Raw genomic sequence first — 17,361 nt, forward strand, 5'->3', positions numbered from 1 at the left:
GAGGATGGCCTGTTCCCAGGGATGAGGGGACACAGGGACCTGGAGAAATCTAGTTATGAGGCAGGTGTCCTTGAAGGGAAAAGGAATGGGGTCCAAGCCACATGGAAAAGATCTTCACTCTGAGCACACTGACAGCTGACTCCCAGGAACCCCGGTGGGAAGGCATACAATAGGGGCATAAAAGGTAACATTCCTAAGCTAACAAAAAGCATCAAACAAACGGACTGAAAAATCCCACAACCTAGAGACTTCCCTTTCACCCAGCCCCAATCAGTGCCTTGCTAAATATAGGATTCCTTCGCTGGGAACCTTATTTGGAAGCACCCCAGTATCTTCCCGTATACAGTAAACCCTCTCTCCACTGAGGCGGGTAGCATGATGGTTAAACGCCTGAGCGCTGACTCTGGGCTGACTGGGCTTGGACTTCTGTGATGTTCCTCACCTTGCTTTGCTCCTTTGTCAAATGGGGATGAAAAGAGTAGTACCTCTGTCCAAGTGTTGTCACGTGGATTCGGTGAGATAAAGGACGGAGCTTGGCTTTGGTAGCAGCTGTCTGTATGCATAGTGGTCATTTTTCCCCTGCAGAAGTAGGCTGGTTCTGAAGATGGGAAGTTTCTTGGACAGTGGTGGGGACCACTAGCTTGGCCTTATACCTGCCCTGTGAGGTCTGCTGGGGGCTCCCTAGGGTGCTCCTGGCTCCGACTCTTCAAATGAAGTGGAGATGCTTTCACTGCTGTTCCTTCTAGAACAGTCACTCATGTGACTTAGCAGTTTCTTGTTCATAATCCCTTCTGCCGGGCTGTGGACCCTACACAGTCTCCTGGATGTCAGGAATGAGGGAAGTCGATGCCTCCTGGACTAAGATGGGTGCTTCCTGGAGGAGAGTGGAAATCAACAGTCCCTGGGCTCATTTCCTCGGCCTGTCACGTGGTCCAGTCTCATACTGGAGAGAGCCCAGGTAAGGATAACAGGGCTGGGAGAATAGCCAGGCTGTCTTTAGCAACGTGCAGGCTGAGGACCAGTCGAGAAAGGCAGGAGGAGGCTTCCCTGGTGGCTCAGTGGTTAAGAATCTGCCAGCAAATGCAGGGGACACAGGTTCGAGCCCTGGCCTGGGAAGATCCCACATGCCGTGGAGCAGCTAAGCCTGTGCGCCACAACTACTGAGCCTGCGCTCTAGAGCCCGCAAGCCACAACTGCTGAGCCCACGTGCCACAACTACTGAAGCCCGTGCACCTAGAGCCCGTGCTCCACAATAAGGAAGCCACCGCAGTGAGAAGCCCACACACCATATCAAAGAGTAGCCCCCGCTCGCCGCAACTAGAGAAAGCCCACGTGCAGCAACAAAGACCCAACGCAGCCAAAAATAAAATAAATTTATATAAAAAAAAAGTCAGGAGGGAGAGAGACATTGGACCCACAATCTGGAGTCTTTAATGTTAATTTATTTACCAGTTCACATTAAAAAAATAATAAGTTGTCAGAATATGAGGATTCTTTCCCTCTTAACAAAGCCACAGAAAGTGAAACGTAATCTGGAATTGGTTCTTTTATAAATATCATTACACAAAATGTTTTGCAAATTAAAACTGGAATACTGGAGAGAAAATAAAGCATTTCGTTTTCTTGGTGTCCTTGGAACTTTATGTTCTAGACTGAGGCCTGAAGTCCAGAACAGGTAGGTACCTGTGGCTGAGTCTTGAATGTGATTCCTACAGGGTATCTAACCTTGAACTTTGAAATCATTTCTATCAAATTTTGTCCCCCAAGCACTCACACCCATACACCAAAAATTATGGTACAGCTTTCTTTAAAGCTTGCATAAGAATAAAAGATTTTAAAACCTGGGAGAGATGGTGATCCACTGCCCACTGACATGAAAGAAATAGTACTTGCGAGTGAGAAATTATACATGAGTTACAGACATGCAAAAATGGGCACAGCCATCCAAGAAAGAAGTGGGAGAGATTTTAACTGGGTGGATTGAGTAAAATCTGCCTCAGAAGCTCTAGAAAAAAGTTGCATATGTTAAAGCAAACTATTCAACTTCTTTTCCATAGAGGCAGCTGCAGCTGTGACTTGATCAGAGCGCACTTTCATTGTTTTGCCTGCGGGGCATCCAGGCTCCCTGCATTTGGTAGTGGAACCGGTACTTTCCTAAACTATCTACCCTCACTTTCCTCTCAGTCCAGGTGATTTAGGGCTGGCTCCAAGGGTAGACATGTGATCCACGTCTGGCCAATCAGCATGGAAGGCCCCCTCTCTAGCCAGTTCAGAGGTGGGACCACGATCCAGTCAGTCCAAATCAGACTCAATTCCAGAACGTTTTTAGCATTTGAAACTCTTGAGAGAGAGAAGGGCTTTTCCAGCTGGGGTTAATGAGAGGAGAGCCTAAAACATCGCAACCTCTGGCAGCCATCTTGCCACCATGATGTAAGAAACTAAGAGTGGAGACAAAACAGAGCAAAGCAGAGCTTACAGATGGAGAGAGTGATATGAGCCCCTGAATGCAGCCAGTGTCTCCCTGGGACTTTCACTTGTTGAGTGAATAAACTCCTTTCCTTTTTCTTTTTTTCTGCGGTATGCGGGCCTCTCACTGCTGGGGCTTCTCCTGGTGCGGAGCACAGGCTCAGCGGCCATGGCTCACGGGCCCAGCCGCTCCGCGGCATGTGGGATCTTCCCAGACCGGGGCACGAACCCGTGTCCCCTGCATCAGCAGGCGGACTCTCAACCACTGTGCCACCAGGGAAGTCCTCTTTTAGCCATTTTGAATTGGGCTTTCTGTACTTACAACTGAAAGGATCTGGCGGATGCAGTTGGAGAAGAGAGATAGGGGGTGCTCACAGTTTGCTGGTTCTTTCCTAAGGAGGAAGTGGCATTTACCTAACTTCCCGATGTCCATTGACTGTGGTTGTTATCACAGTGAAGAAAACTTTCCAGAAGACCGGACTCTTTCGGGAAGGCACTTTTTTGTTTTTTTTTTTTCGGGAAGGATATTTTCCACGTGGATAAGTGTATGAGAGACATACAGCAGCAAAACCAGAAACTCTGGACTTGCCCAGTCAATCCCTTCTTTAAATCTTACTTCACACCAGGTGAAGAAACCCTAAAAGCATGATAATTCTTTGTGTATTAGATCTTAAATTTTTATTATGCTTTGAAACTTAATCTACCACCTCTCTTTTTGTTTGTCACACATACATCTGCATCACAGACACTGACAGTGACAGATCTGCCTTTTCACTTCCCTAGTGGGAACTTAATTGTCTTTTATGCCCAAGTGGTGGCCACCACCTGTGATGCCTCCTGGGCAGGAGGAGGTAGCAGCCTTTTTTGTGGAGTAAATCACAAAAGCCAGACCTGCTTTGGGAAATAGAATATAACCATCGTTGGAAACTAAGCTTTCAAGTATGAATGTTATCCTGGCCAATACAAATAGAAATCACCATAGAGGAGTTAATTAAACATAATAAACAGTCCAGGCGGAACAGGAAACTGCTATTTTTCCTGTCTCCAAAGCTTCTATCATAGGGGAAGGAAGAGCTAATCAGCTAAGAGGCAGGAACATGAGAAGAATGGGAATCTCACGGCAAGGACTGAGTGTTTGGCTCTGAAGAAAAGCAAAGTCATAAATTTAATCCCTGGTGGGGTTTCAGTCCATGCCTGGGGGGAGGGGAAGGGGTACAAAACCGTTTGCGCTGATCAGTTATCTATAGAGAGTATCACGTAAAATGGCGAAGTTTATGGTTACGACATCACACTGGGATTTGCAGGGAGTCGTACCAAAATACTTCTTTGGTGACAAGATCATACATGTCAAAGAGCTTTTGAAGACTGAAAAGCATAAATGCAGGGAATTCCCCGATGGTCCAGTGGTTACAAGTCGGCGCTTTCACTGCCGAGGGCCCAGGTGCAATCCCTGGTTGGGGAACTAAGATCCCACAAGCCACGCGGCGTGGCCAAAAAAAAAAAAAAAAAAAAAAATGCAGAGAAGGGCTTCCCTGGTGTCGCAGTGGTTGAGAGTCCGCCTGCCGATACAGGGGACGCAGGTTCGTGCCCCGGTCTGGGAAGATCCCACATGCCGCGGAGCGGCTGGGCCTGTGAGCCATGGCCGCTGAGCCTGCGCGTCCGGAGCCTGTGCTCTGCAACGGGAGAGGCCACAACAGTGAGAGGTCTGCGTACTGCAAAAAAAATTGCAGAGAAGATATTCTGTGAGAAAGGGGAATACGAGCAGAGGAAGAGAGGCAGGTGGAGGAACGGGTATGATGAAGAGAATCGTTTATCTTCTGGAAATCTAGGCACTCAAAGACCACTCATTAAGAAACCAAACAGAAGATGCACTGCACTCCAAAGACGTCGGTAGGACTGAGACTTGGAATAACTGAAAAAGCAACTTAAGTGTCCATCACAGGTGAATGGATAAAGAAGATGAGATACATATATACGATGGACTATTACTCAGCCATAAAAAAGAATGAAATAATGCCATTTGTAGCAACTAGAGATTATCATACCCAGTGAAGTAAGTCAGAAAGAGAAAGACAAATACCATATGATATCACTTATATGTGGAATCTAAAAAACATAGTACAAATGAATGTATTTACAAACCAGAAATAGACTCACAGATATAGAAAACAAACTTGTGGTTACCAAAGGGGGCAGAAAGAGGGATAAATTAGGAGTTTGGGATGAACAGATACACACTACTATGTGTAAAATAGATAAACAACAAGGACTTACCGTGTAGCACAGGGAACTATACTCAGTATCTTGTAATAACCTATAGAGGGAAAGAATCTGAAAAAGAATATATATATGCCCACATACACACAACTGAGTCACTTTGCTGTACACCTGAAACTATCACAACATTGTAAATCAAATATACTTCAGTTAAAAAAAAGACTCAGTGTGAAAGGGGACAGAAGACTTACAAAGATCCAAGGCCCTTCTCTTCAACACAGAATCTTCCAAAGTTAAGGATGGGTGGGATGGGCATAAAACAAGGAGGGAACCACCTCTTTCCACAATGCTCTAGAATTGCACACATCACCTGGCATTTGAAATGTGGCTGTCGTGAGAACAGGGTCACCTCTGCTAGATGTGAGGACTCTGGGGTTCAAAAACGGATCATTTTTCCTTTCTAGGAGCTCAGGCCTCGTGTCTCTCTCCCCACAACCTGAAGATAGCTGTTCACAGCTGCTCGGGTTCCTCCCCCACTGAGCGTGCCATCTGTCCCCGTGAAAGATGAGTGAGGCTTGGGGCTGAGAAGCTGCTGCAGACAGCCCTACCACAGACCCCGGGGCCCAGCTTCTGGGGAGTAAACCCCAGAAAAACTCCTCATGCTAAGCTGGTCAATGTTCAAAGTGCAGTTAAGGGAAGATGAGGGATAAACACAAAACTTTTTCTAGTATTTCACCTTGTCCCTAAAGTAACCATTTTTGCTGAGGTCCTGAGAGCTGAAAGGGGGCCAATTACAAAGAGAAGGGGGCTGGAGACTTAGGGGGCTGGGGACTTCCCTGGTGGTCCAGTGGTTAAGACTCTGGCTCTCAATGCGGGGGGCTAGGGGTTCAATCCCACTTTGGGGAACTAAGATCCCGTGTGCCACACAGTGTGTCAAAAAAAAAAAAAAAAGAGAGAGAGAGAAGGGGGCTGGAGGAAAATTTGAAGAGGAACAATGACAGAATGAGGTTTTTTTAAAATTAATTAATTAATTTATTTTTGGCTGCAGTGGGTCTTTTTGTTGCGGTGCACAGGCTTCTCATTGCGGTGGCTTCTCTGGTTGTGGAGCACAGGCTCTAGGTGCGTGGGATTCAGTAGTTGTGGCATGTGGGCTTCAGTAGTTGTGGCACGTGGGCTCAGTAGTTGTGGCGCACGGGCTTAGTTGCTCCGCGGCATGTGGGATCTTCCTGGACTAGAGCTTGAACCCATGTCCCCTGCATTGGCAGGCGGATTCTTAACCATTGCACCACCAGGGAAGTCTGAGAATGAGATTTTTACCACTTTAATACATGGTACATTTATTTATTTCTATGCCAGAAATACAGAAGGATGCAGGTAAGCTGAAGAGAATCTGAGAGGCACTAGGACCATTTAAGAGGAAAAAGAACATCAGTTTTCTATAACTGACTAGCAAGCAGTTAAATTTATGCAGAGGAATGAAGATGAAGATATGTACCTGGTTATGGTAAGAGAAAGAAGCAATGTAAGAAGAAATGAGAATATTTAAGCAAGTTTTCAAGATGGCAGTAATTCAAAGAACCAAATAAATAAAACTGAGTGAGAAATGTATCTTTGAACTTCCCCCAAGCAAATTAAAATAGTAGCCAAAACTCAATGGGTTAGTTTATTTGGAATTATTATTTTTCAAGGAAGTAATTACAGCACTCATTTCAGATTTTCTACAACTTCAAGAACTTTGCCCATTTTGGGAGAAGTGGAGACAGAGACCTTGACTATTTGCATGTTTTTTGCGAAGTCACTTTCTCTTTCAGACTCACTTTCTTCATTTCTGAAATATGGGATGAGAATAACAACTACCTTACCGGGTTTGTGGAGGTGATGAAATGTGACCATATATGAAAAATAAAAGCACTCAGCGACCTGAAAGCTCTAAAGAAATGATAATAGTGACAAACTCCTTAATATTTCAAATTTCCTTTGTCTTCCTTGCAGTCACATCCACAGAAGCCATGACTTGTAGGATAAATTTAGGGATTAGATGCTCTCTTTAGCTGACCCTAAACATTGGTCATTGGGGGGATTAGAAACACCAGCACCCTGGAGTAGGCATCTGGAAAATTCTGAAACTGAAAATCACCATGAGTTTTATTTAGGTGGCTATCCCAAGTAAACCACCATGTCTGACCCCAACTAAAAATGTTTATAATATGAGGTTAAAATAGCGTTGGAGTACAGTGTGGTCAAACCAAGGGGACACCATCAAAACATGAGTGGCAATGACAAATAAAGGAGAAGGGTGGGGACCAGCATCTCTCCTGTCACTCAGGCCAAAAACCAATGAGTCATTTTTTTGTAGTCTTTTTTTTTTTTGCGGTAAGCGGGCCTCTCACTGCTGTGGCCTCTCCCGTTGCGGAGCACAGGCTCCGGACGCGCAGGCTCAGCGGTCATGGCTCACGGGCCCAGCCGCTCCGCGGCGTGTGGGATTTTCGTGGACCGGGGCACGAACCTGTGTCCCCTGCATCGGCAGGCGGACTCTCAACCACTGCGCCACCAGGGAGGCTCTCAATGAGTCACTTTTTGATGATGGCCATTGTGACTGGTGTGAGGTGATACTTCATTGTAGTTTCGATTTGCATTTCTCTAATAATTAGTGAATGTTGAGCATCTTTTCATGTGCTTTTTAAACCATCTGTATGTCTTCTTTGGAGAAATGTCTATTTAGATCTTCTGCCCATTTTTGGATTGGGTTGGTTGTTTGTTTGATATTGACCTGCATGAACTGTTTTGAACTTTTGGAGATTAATCCTTTGTCAGTTGCTTCATTTGCAAATATTCTCTCCCATTCTGAGGGTAAAAGAACAAAATAATGCCATTTGCAGCAACATGGATGGACCTAGTGGTTGTCATACTGAGTGAAGTATGTCAGACAGAGAAAGACAAATATATGCTATTGCTTACGTGTGGAATCTAAAAAAGAAGGATACAAATGGACTTATCTACAAAACAGAAATAGTGTTACAGATGTAGAAACTAAACTTATGGTTACGGGGTGGGGGGAAGGAGGAGGGGAGGGACAAATTGGAAGATTGGGATTGACATATACACACTACTATATATAAAATACAATAGATAACTAACAAGGACCTACTGTATAGCACAGGGAACTCTACTCAATACTCTGTAATGACCTATATAGGAAAAGAAGCTGAAAAAGAGTGGATATATGTATGTGTATAACTGATTCACTTTGCTGTACACCTGAAATTAACACAACATTGTCAAGCAACTATAACCCAACTAAAAAAAAAACAAAAACCCAATGAGAGGGGAAACGAGAGTTAGTGTTTAATGGGTAGAGAGTTTCAGTTTTGCAAGATGAAGAGTTCCATGGATGGATGGTGATGCTGGGAGCACAACGTGAATGTACTTCATGTCCATCTTAACCACTTAAAAATGGTTAAGATGGTAAATTTTATGTTATGTGTATGTTGCCACAGTTTAAAAACTTATGAAAAAAAACTTATGAGTCACCGTTGATTCATACATTCATTCTTTAATAAGATGAGCTAACCTGAAGAGAGACTGAGAGGATGGGATAGAGGTTCTGAAGTCAATGAATGTTGATGTAACACTTCTGACTCCCAGGCTGGTTGCTCGGAAGCAGAGACGTTTCTGAGTACCAGGGTTTTTCTCCACCAGGTGATGCTTCCAACACAGCTTCTGTCACCAGTTCCTCTCTACCAGCCCCAGGCATTCAAACCTCTGGCTCAGAGCTAGTAGACCTACTTCTCTTCCCTTGTACCAGCTCTGAGTGAGAGGAGTAGGAAATAGAGGGGAAAGACACTCTGAAATCGAAAATAAGAGACAAACAATCCAGCATTAGTTTCCACAGAATCCTTTTTAGATTCCAACGACATGACTTGGAGAAATTTCCATGCCTTTCTGGATAACAGGAAGACTCATTATGACTTTATAAAGACTCTGGTGCCTCATTTGTTGGATATCATGCCCCCTGATGGTTTCACTGTGTAACAGAAGCAAAAATAGGCAGTGAGTGCTCTGGGAGCAGGGTTAAGGCCTTTGGCAAGAAATAATTTCCCAAAATCTGTGTCAACAGGTGATGTATAACACAAGATTCTCATCCTGGCAAGTCCAAAGCTAAAAGTGTAATCGAAATAAACCAGAGTAACAGCAGACCAGGAAACCAGTAAAAAAAACTTCCCATAGTTTATTTTTTGGAAGCTGCTTTCTAGAGAGGAGTTATGGGTTTCCATCTTGATACTGCAGAGGCCTCAGGTGTTGGGAGTGGAAGAAACCTTTGCCTCTTCTTATGACCCACAGGGAAGCAGAACATGAAGGGGGGGTGGGTGGACTTCAGGTAGATCTAGAGGTTGATCCTATGAGAGACATACATTCGTGACAAGCCATGAGGCCAGAAATGCTGTGACTTGAAAATGGCTAATTACCTTCAAAGGGAGGTTGAACTGGAACAGTATTTTAAGGAGCTTAAAAAGGTCTGTGTGTGTGTGTTTCAACTGTTTACTTTTTTTTTGAACATACAATAGGATTCTAGTATGTTTATTTCATCAGCACAAGAAACTTGGGAATATTCCATATTCGAATACATTGAAATAGAGATGTTTAGAGCCAAAAGCTATGTAAATCCCATTTTTTCTTGAAAATGAAGGTCTACGTTCTTTTGACTGTAGCTTTCCTCAATTCCTGTCCCCCATGACTCCCAGAAGTATGAAATTGATAAATATCCATTAATTGCTTACTCTTGGCCCAGCAATTCCACTCAGGAATTTTTCTTGCGAAAACACACAGTCAAGACCAGTATTGCTATGACAGCTTTTACATTGTTTTTACAGCTTGTACTAACGAAGAAAAAAACTGGCAGCAACTTAAATATTGAATTATTAAATCAATTATGATATTCTTATATAGTGGAATACTATGAAGCCATTAATAGGATGGCGGAAATCTATTCACTGATGTGAAAAGATACATGTAGCTTGGCAACATGTACCAATGCTTCAAACAAAGTATATAGACTTTAACCCTTCCTCTCAGGAATTTATCTTCAAACGACAATAATAAAACAAGTCTAGCATGTTCAGCAGAGCAATGTTTACAGTACAATGTTTACTGTTAAAAAATACTGCTGTAACATGAAGCTCTATTAATTGAGATTGGTTAAAAATATTATAATTATATCATGGAATATCATGCAGGCATTAAAATTATGCTGTAATTTATCTTTGTTACAAAGCAAGCTCACTATAATACGAAGTGGAAAAAATTTACAAAATGGTAATCATTGTATAATTCCATCTTAGTAAAAGTAAAAATATCTATAGGAAAAAGTGTGCATGTGTGTACACACACACATCTCTAAATGTATAATAGTTATCTCTGGATGGTGGAGTTTTTAGCTATCTTTTTTAATGTTTATTTTTTAATTTATTTTTATTTTATTTTATTTCTTTTTGGCTGCATTGGGTCTTTGTTGCTGTGCGCAGGCTTTCTCTAGTTGTGTTGAGTGGGGGCTACTCTTCATTGCGGTGCGTGAGCTTCTCATTACAGTGGCTTCTCTCGTTGCAGAGCACAGGCTCTAGGTGCATGGGGTTCAGTAGTTGTGGCTCAGGGGCTCAGTAGTTGTGGCACATGGGCTTAGTCGCTCTGCGGCATGTGGGATCTTCCCAGACCAGGGCTTGAACCCGTGTCCCCTGTATTAGCAGGCAGATTCTCAACCACTGTGCCACCAGGGAAGCCCCTGGGAATAATGTTATATACCCAGGGAATAATGTTTATTTTTCTAATAAACATTAATGTATTATTTTTATAGTAAGAAAATACAACAATACTATTTCCATGATTTTTTTAAAAGCACATAAAGACTAAGAATTCATCCTAAAGTGTTTCTCAACCTTTTTCTCATCACCATCCCCTAAGGAGCCTTTTAAAGACATATTTTCCAAATTACTCCTGCCATGAAATTTTAATGCCACAGATATATCATATATCTGTTTATGTACTGTATGTACATCTGCTTTATACATAAAAAGGGTATGATTTTTTTGATCCTCAAGAAGCAATCTACCTTGGGGCAATATTTTTCCTGTTAATAATTATGTTCTAAAAGGACACTAAGAGTGTGTGTGCAGTGTGATTACTTAGTCATCCTAAACTTACTCAGCCTCCTAATTAATTTCTTCTTTTGCCTGATTTATTTTATTCTTTTACATCTACGTGTCATCCAGCACCTCAAAGTATTCTACTGTCCAAATTCTCTTCAGCCTCCAATTTTCCTGAGAGGCTGAGGGTTATAACATGAGTCTGGTAGACTCATACATTCTGTCCAATCTTGCTTCCTGTCCTTTTTAATAGCTGTTATGCCCAATAACAGACCCAATACAAGTTCTGCATTCTAACCTCCATCTGGTCTGCTTTTCAAGGAGAGCTGAAATCCATAGGGCAGGCAGTCAGGAAGAGCAGGCTGGAACCCTCAGGCATAAGCTGAAGTTCTCTCCACAGGCAAACTTTCTTCTTCTTTAAAGAAGCCTCAGCTCTGTCCTCATGCCCTTTTACTTGAGTAAATCAGGCCCACCCAAAATATCAAGGATAACCTCCCTTACTTAAAGTCAACTGATTATGGATCTTCATCACATCCATAAAATACCTTCACAGCAACACCTAGATTCATATTTGAATAACTCAGACTGTAGCCTAACAAAGTCAACACATAAAATTATCACAGTCTATCCTTTGTCTTCTGGACACCCATATGCATCCCATTAAACCTTAAAGACAATAACAAGGTCATCCTTCCACCCAAATCTATAGAACTATCCTGTATTCAACCGAAAATAAAACGGAGTAGGACTCTGTGGTCATTCTCCCTCGCCCCATGTCCTCCACCTGCCTTTTGTCTGTAGAAAAACTTTAGCCAAAGAATAAGTTTAATCAGAGAAGTGAGAAAATGCAGAAGCAAAGGGGTCAAACAGGACAGAACAATAATAGTTTAGTCAGTAAACAAAGTCAAGGACCTTCAGTTCCTCCTTAAGGGCCACAGATAATAGTGGGAGCTGCATCCTGTGAGCTGTCTTATAGATACTGAAACCCTCACCAGGTGGAAGAAGTTAACTACACGATGACCAGATGGTAGCCATGACATAAGCTGCCACAATTCTGAGAGCTGGTCTCAAAGAAATGGGAGCAGACCAACGCTGGAACTGAAGACTAACTACTTAAAACAATCAAGATGATGCTGATCAGATCACTGCAGGACCAATGTCAGGATGAGGGTCAGAGCTGATGGTGCCGTTTCTGCACGTAGCTCCCTCCCTCCGTGTATAACAGCTCTTGCCCACTGATGGTCAGTGGGGGAAAGTCAGCCTTTGGACACGAGACCCCCCACCCCACCCCGCCAGGTTGCTGAAATAAAACAAACTTTCCTCCCCACCAACCCTGCCTCTTTATTGGCTTTAGCGCGGCAAGCAGCTGGACCCACTTTCGCTAACAGTTTTTGGCTCCCAACGCGGGGCTGCTGCACTCTCGCGATATCTGGCTTCTGGGGTTCTGCCAGCAGAGCTGCCGCCATGACGACGCGCTGGGGTGGCTGTGAGGAGCCTGATTCCCGTGGCTCGCTGGCCCCGAGAGGGGGTGTTTGAGGGGACGTTCCTAGCAGCTGCCGAAACCGTGTGTTTCGGGGATCCTCCCTGTTTCTCCCCTGCTTGGCACTGGCGGCCAACGTATGCTTTTCCTTGGTGGAATGGAAACGTGCATCTGGACGAGCCGATGAGCTTCAAGACCAAGTAGGTCGACCCGTGTGCACCTGGGCTAACTTCTCTTCCGAGCACAAAGTGCTATTTGGGCATTTTGCTAATTGGTTTTGATGTGTGTTTGATCTCGGCTGGCCTCAGCCTGCAGCGGCTGGAAGCAGGTTTTGGTTCCCGGCCAGAGATTGAAGTCAGGCCGTGGCAGTGAGAGCGTTGAATCCTAGCCGTGAGACCACCAGGGACCAGTGGCCAGTGACAAGGCCCTGGCCCGTCAGCTGTGTAGAAGGGAATTTCCACGGAGAGACAGAAAGTAGTGAAACAAGTAGAATGTTTATTAGGAAAAAGAGTACGTGTGCATAGGCACGTGGGCGGGCTCAGAGAGAGTTGTGCCCGCGTGGTAGTTTGAATCACTTATATGGGGCATTTCTTCCAGGTTTCTTTTGGACAGTCATCTTGCTTTGCCTGGTTCTGAGTCCGTCGTTGGTATATCTCAGGGTCCTCGCGTGTGTTTGCACACATCTCTTAGCCAAGATGGATTCTAGTGAAGAGGCCTGTGGGTAGTTGACATCACTTACTATGAGATGATGCCCCCTCTCTTTTGAACTCTGAGGACCCTTTCTGCACAGGTGAAGTTGGGAAGGGCTCCTTGACTTCGAGAATGAGGAATATGTGGTCTTTTGTCTCTCATCTGGGCAGGACTCAGCTCCTCTTGCCTCCCGCTGCTCGGTCTGGGGCCCATCTGTCTCCTGCCTCATGTCTACCATTGAGGACTGTTTGTGAGAATTGAGCGTCATTTGGGCATTTTTGCAATTGGTTCTGACATGTGTCTACCGTCAGGGACCGTTTGTGTTGGGGAAGTGTTTGTTTGGGACTCCATATTGGTCATCCTCTCCTCTGGTTTGTGACAGTTCTATCTTCTGGTGTGTGAATGTGTATTCCATTTGTGTGATTGGTATTCTTGTTGCCTTTTGTACAGTGAGAAATTCAGGTTCAATTCATTAAAAAGATTTTAACTGTGAAACTATGACTTAAAAAAAATGATCTTTTTAAACACTGTGTGGCCACCAGTAGTATTCTTCAAACTCCAAAAAGTTTGGTTAAGATGAAACTCCTTTGAATTCCAAAACTGTTTTTTTTTTTTCTTTTTTTTGCATATGCAGTTAGAGAAAGCTAGCTTGATAGAATATTTTACTTTCTTCAGAATTCTGACCCTGTGATAATAAAAATATGCCTAGGAGAAATCTTGAAATTAACTCTTACCATGTCCTTGAAATACAAACACAGCCCACTTTGCCTGAGACTTCAGCCTTGGGTTAATTACTAAAACTTCAAGCCAAGGGGAAATAAAGAGAAAAGAGGGCTTGGGTTTATTAAACACACATCTTGTACCACATAAAAGAGAAATTGTGCTATGAAAAAAATATATGTTTTTAGAGGTTATGTTTTTAAGTTTGCCAATCAGAAAATGCTGGTATAACAGTTCAATTACTTGTTTCTTGGTTTTGTTAAGGTTTTCAAGGATTAAAAACGTAACATGTAAAAATGATGAGGGAGGCATTTCAGTGTGTAAAGCAAGTTGTATATGTGTTGTTGGCAAGAGAAAATATAAAAAATGGAGATTTTTTGTTGAGGAAAAAAAGGAGAATAATTTTGTCCTAGGGCTGGTTGCTTATGTATGGGAAAAGTAAGGGACAAATTAATGTGGATTCAGAAAGTGATAAAAGGTTCATGAAAAAGGGACTTCAGAAAAAGAATCTTGTACATTGTCAGAATTAAGATTAGATTGAGGGACTTCCCTGGTGGTCCAGTAGTTAAGACTTTGCCTTCCAATGCAACGGGTGCAGGTTCAATCCCTGGTCAGGGAGCTAAGATTCCACATGCCTCATGGCCAAAAACGAATGGGGTTAAAGAACTGGGCTGATAGCAACAGGATGATGAGACACAGATATTAGAGGCCAGGTGGGAGGTATGTAGCCATCAGGAGCCATGTGAGCATGAAGACCTTAGTAAGCGGTAAGATCAAAGGAGAGCCAGGGTGGCCTAGCTCCATGCTTGTTCTACACTGGAAAACCAGTGGCCAGATCTGATGTGTGTGTCTTCCTCTGCAGACCAGGCTCTAAGGGTATTTCACCCCGATACCAGAAGTAGGGGCTTGTTTCCACCAGTTCACCTCCAATATTAGAAACAAAGGCATATGTAATTTTTGCCTTCTTCTCCTTCATTTTCATTCTTTTCTTCTAATAATATTGATAATAATAAAACAACAACAATGGCTTTATCTTGATTAGGAGATAAAATACAATAATTTTGAGAACTAAAACACTTTTGCAGCAGGTCAGTGATGCTCAGGAAAGTTGGGTTAAATTTCATTTTTTAACTCATAATCTATACATATGTTTTAAAAACAGACATTTGTTCTCCTTTCCACATCTCCCAGGGAGAAATGATCACAAACAGAACTTTGCGAAATTCCCTGTGCATCTGTGGGGGAAGGGACTGAATTATCACAAAGCAGCTTCTTTCGGCCTTGCCAGGGAAAGCCACAAGAATTTGCCAGAAGACAATCTTCCTGAGGGACTAACTCACTGCTCACTCTTCTCTCATGCCCTGCAGTCTCCTTGTTCATGGTACAAACATTGTGTTCATATGTTCTCTGATGCTTATAATTGTGAGTTATTTCTATGGATGGGGTTGAAGGACCCAATTAATCATACCGCTCTCTCCTCTGGGCTCTGAAATTAAGAACATGCACAAAAGAAGGGTGGGGAATCAATGTGTGAACTTTTCTTCTCTGCTTGCACCTGTGGCCAAGTGGGCTTCTTAGAAGCAGTTCCTTCTTTAAATTGAACAAACTCACTGCATTCCATGACTGCAGGCTGCCCCCATGGGTGGGTCTACCTGAGTGTGTATTTTGATTGGAAGAGGCAGGATTGAAAAGCGATAAACGCAGCTTGTAGAGGAGTGCCGCCCAAGAGAGTCAAAGAGATGTGCCCTTTATGAGTAGCCATTTTTACTGAGTTCACCAGTCCTGAAGAAAATAGGGAATAATACCTCAGTCTCCCACTGCCTCACCAGACGTAGAGAAGAGCCAGTGAGAAGTGGAGAGCAAGCGACTTTCTCCCACTATTTCCTCAGGAAGGTGGGAGTCTTGGTAAAATTCCCTATTTTATGGGCCAGCAGGAACTTTGGAAAAGGAAGAAAATGATTCTTCTACGGCATACAAGTGTTTCCATATAAATTTAATCCATTTATTCATTCAACAGTTATTGAAGTTTTACTGTGTGCAAGTGATCCAAACACAAATAAGATGAAACACAGTACATCTGTTCACCATTTTGTAATGTAATATCCCACCTCATCCAGCCATTAACTCTCAATTCTCTGCAACTCCAAATGCTAAGCCTATTTGGTCTTTTAAAAGGTGGAGGAAATGCCTACCTGAAAGCATGCCCATTACTGTGTTACCAAAAAAAGCATTTTACTAATTTGTGTAAGACACAAAGTGGCTGATTTCATAAATATGATACCGTGGGAATCTTCAGTTTCAGAAAGAATCTCTACAGAAGGAAAGGGAAGGAGACCTACTAACCAGGGAAACGTTAAAGTTGATGTGACAGTGGGAGAAAAAGAAGTAAAAACTAGTAAAAACTTATTACCAGGAGGAAGTAGTGGTAGTTCCCCCTACTAGGAAAAACATCAGGCTGGACTCTTGCTGGAAGTGACCTCTATTGTCTCCAAATGTTAATCCCTCTTTCAGCACAGTAAAATCATTGATGTGTATAGTGATTATCCTAACACCAAGAAAAGGCTAACTTATTTAGAGTATTTTTGTTTTCTAAGGGAGTATATAATGTTTTAAGACATTTTATAGGAAAACTATTTAAAAAATAGAAACAACTTTCAGTTTTATGGAATATATGCTCATCTAAAATTATTTCCTGACTGGGCTGAAAAATTAAATATACACGGATCACTTGCACACAGTAAAACTTCAGTAAGTGTCGAATGAATGAATAGATAAAATTGATATGGAAATACTTGTATGCCATAGAAGAATCATTTTCTTTCTTTCCAAAGTGGCACAACTCTGAAGTCATAAAGGAAAAGTTTAATAATTTTATTATATAAATATTAATATATTCTGCATGACTAAAATTCCAGGTAGAGCTGGTTCCTACACCTTTACCAGCACTGAGGCCTGAACATTTCAACTATGTAAAAATGCTTAGAAAGGAATAGAAATATAAAAATAAGATCACATGGCTACCTCTTGATAGTATGGGTAATTTTTTGTTTGTTTATATTATATTTACACTCAGAAAAATTTCTGAAATTATACCATTAATGGGGAAATAAAATTTTTACTTCCTGGATAGGTTTGATTGGCATATGCTTTAAACAAAAGTGTTTTCACAGCTAACCCTTGTCACAATCTTGAAGGTGATCTGGGAGCAAAAAAAAGTGGGGGCGGGCGTTGGACATGGCCCCATAGTTAGGCCCATTCTTTCTGTTAGCCTATTTCTGTAACAATAAAAGAGTGAGCTGAACTATGATGTTCATGAAATTTATTTAAACTAACAGTGTTTGGAAGGTATACAAATATTCCACTAAAACTAATGCTGATATAAAAGCAGAATAGGTAGCTTTTCTTTACGATTCTTGTTGTTTGAGGGAAGTTAATCTTGAAGTCAATTCTTGGGAACAATGTTTACTTGTTAGTAATCAAAGAAATGCAAAGTAAAAAACAATGTGATACCTTCCTTTGCTTATCAACTTGTCATTAATTTAAAATAAAGGTAATCCTTCTGCTTTTGGGACTTCTGTGAATGGGCCCTCTCATCCTCTGATCACAGGAATATAAACTGGGTCTACTTTCAAAGAATAATTTGACATTACA

The 17,361-nt window shown here is 42.4% G+C and overlaps 1 protein-coding gene across 9 annotated transcripts in view; it reads left to right on the forward strand.

The window, feature by feature from the left end:
• Positions 1-12,295: 12,295 nt before the first annotated feature.
• LOC307180909 (uncharacterized protein) overlaps positions 12,296-17,361 on the forward strand; it is a 310,399-nt gene continuing 305,333 nt past the window's right edge. For all 9 annotated transcript variants that reach the window (XM_079911506.1, XM_079911501.1, XM_079911509.1 and 6 more), the window contains exon 1: positions 12,296-12,500. The gene's annotated coding sequence lies outside the window, so the exon portion shown is untranslated. The remainder of the gene's footprint in view (positions 12,501-17,361) is intronic.

Source organism: Stenella coeruleoalba (assembly GCF_951394435.1).
Source record: "Stenella coeruleoalba genome assembly, chromosome: 2".
Lineage (NCBI taxonomy): Eukaryota > Metazoa > Chordata > Mammalia > Artiodactyla > Delphinidae > Stenella > Stenella coeruleoalba.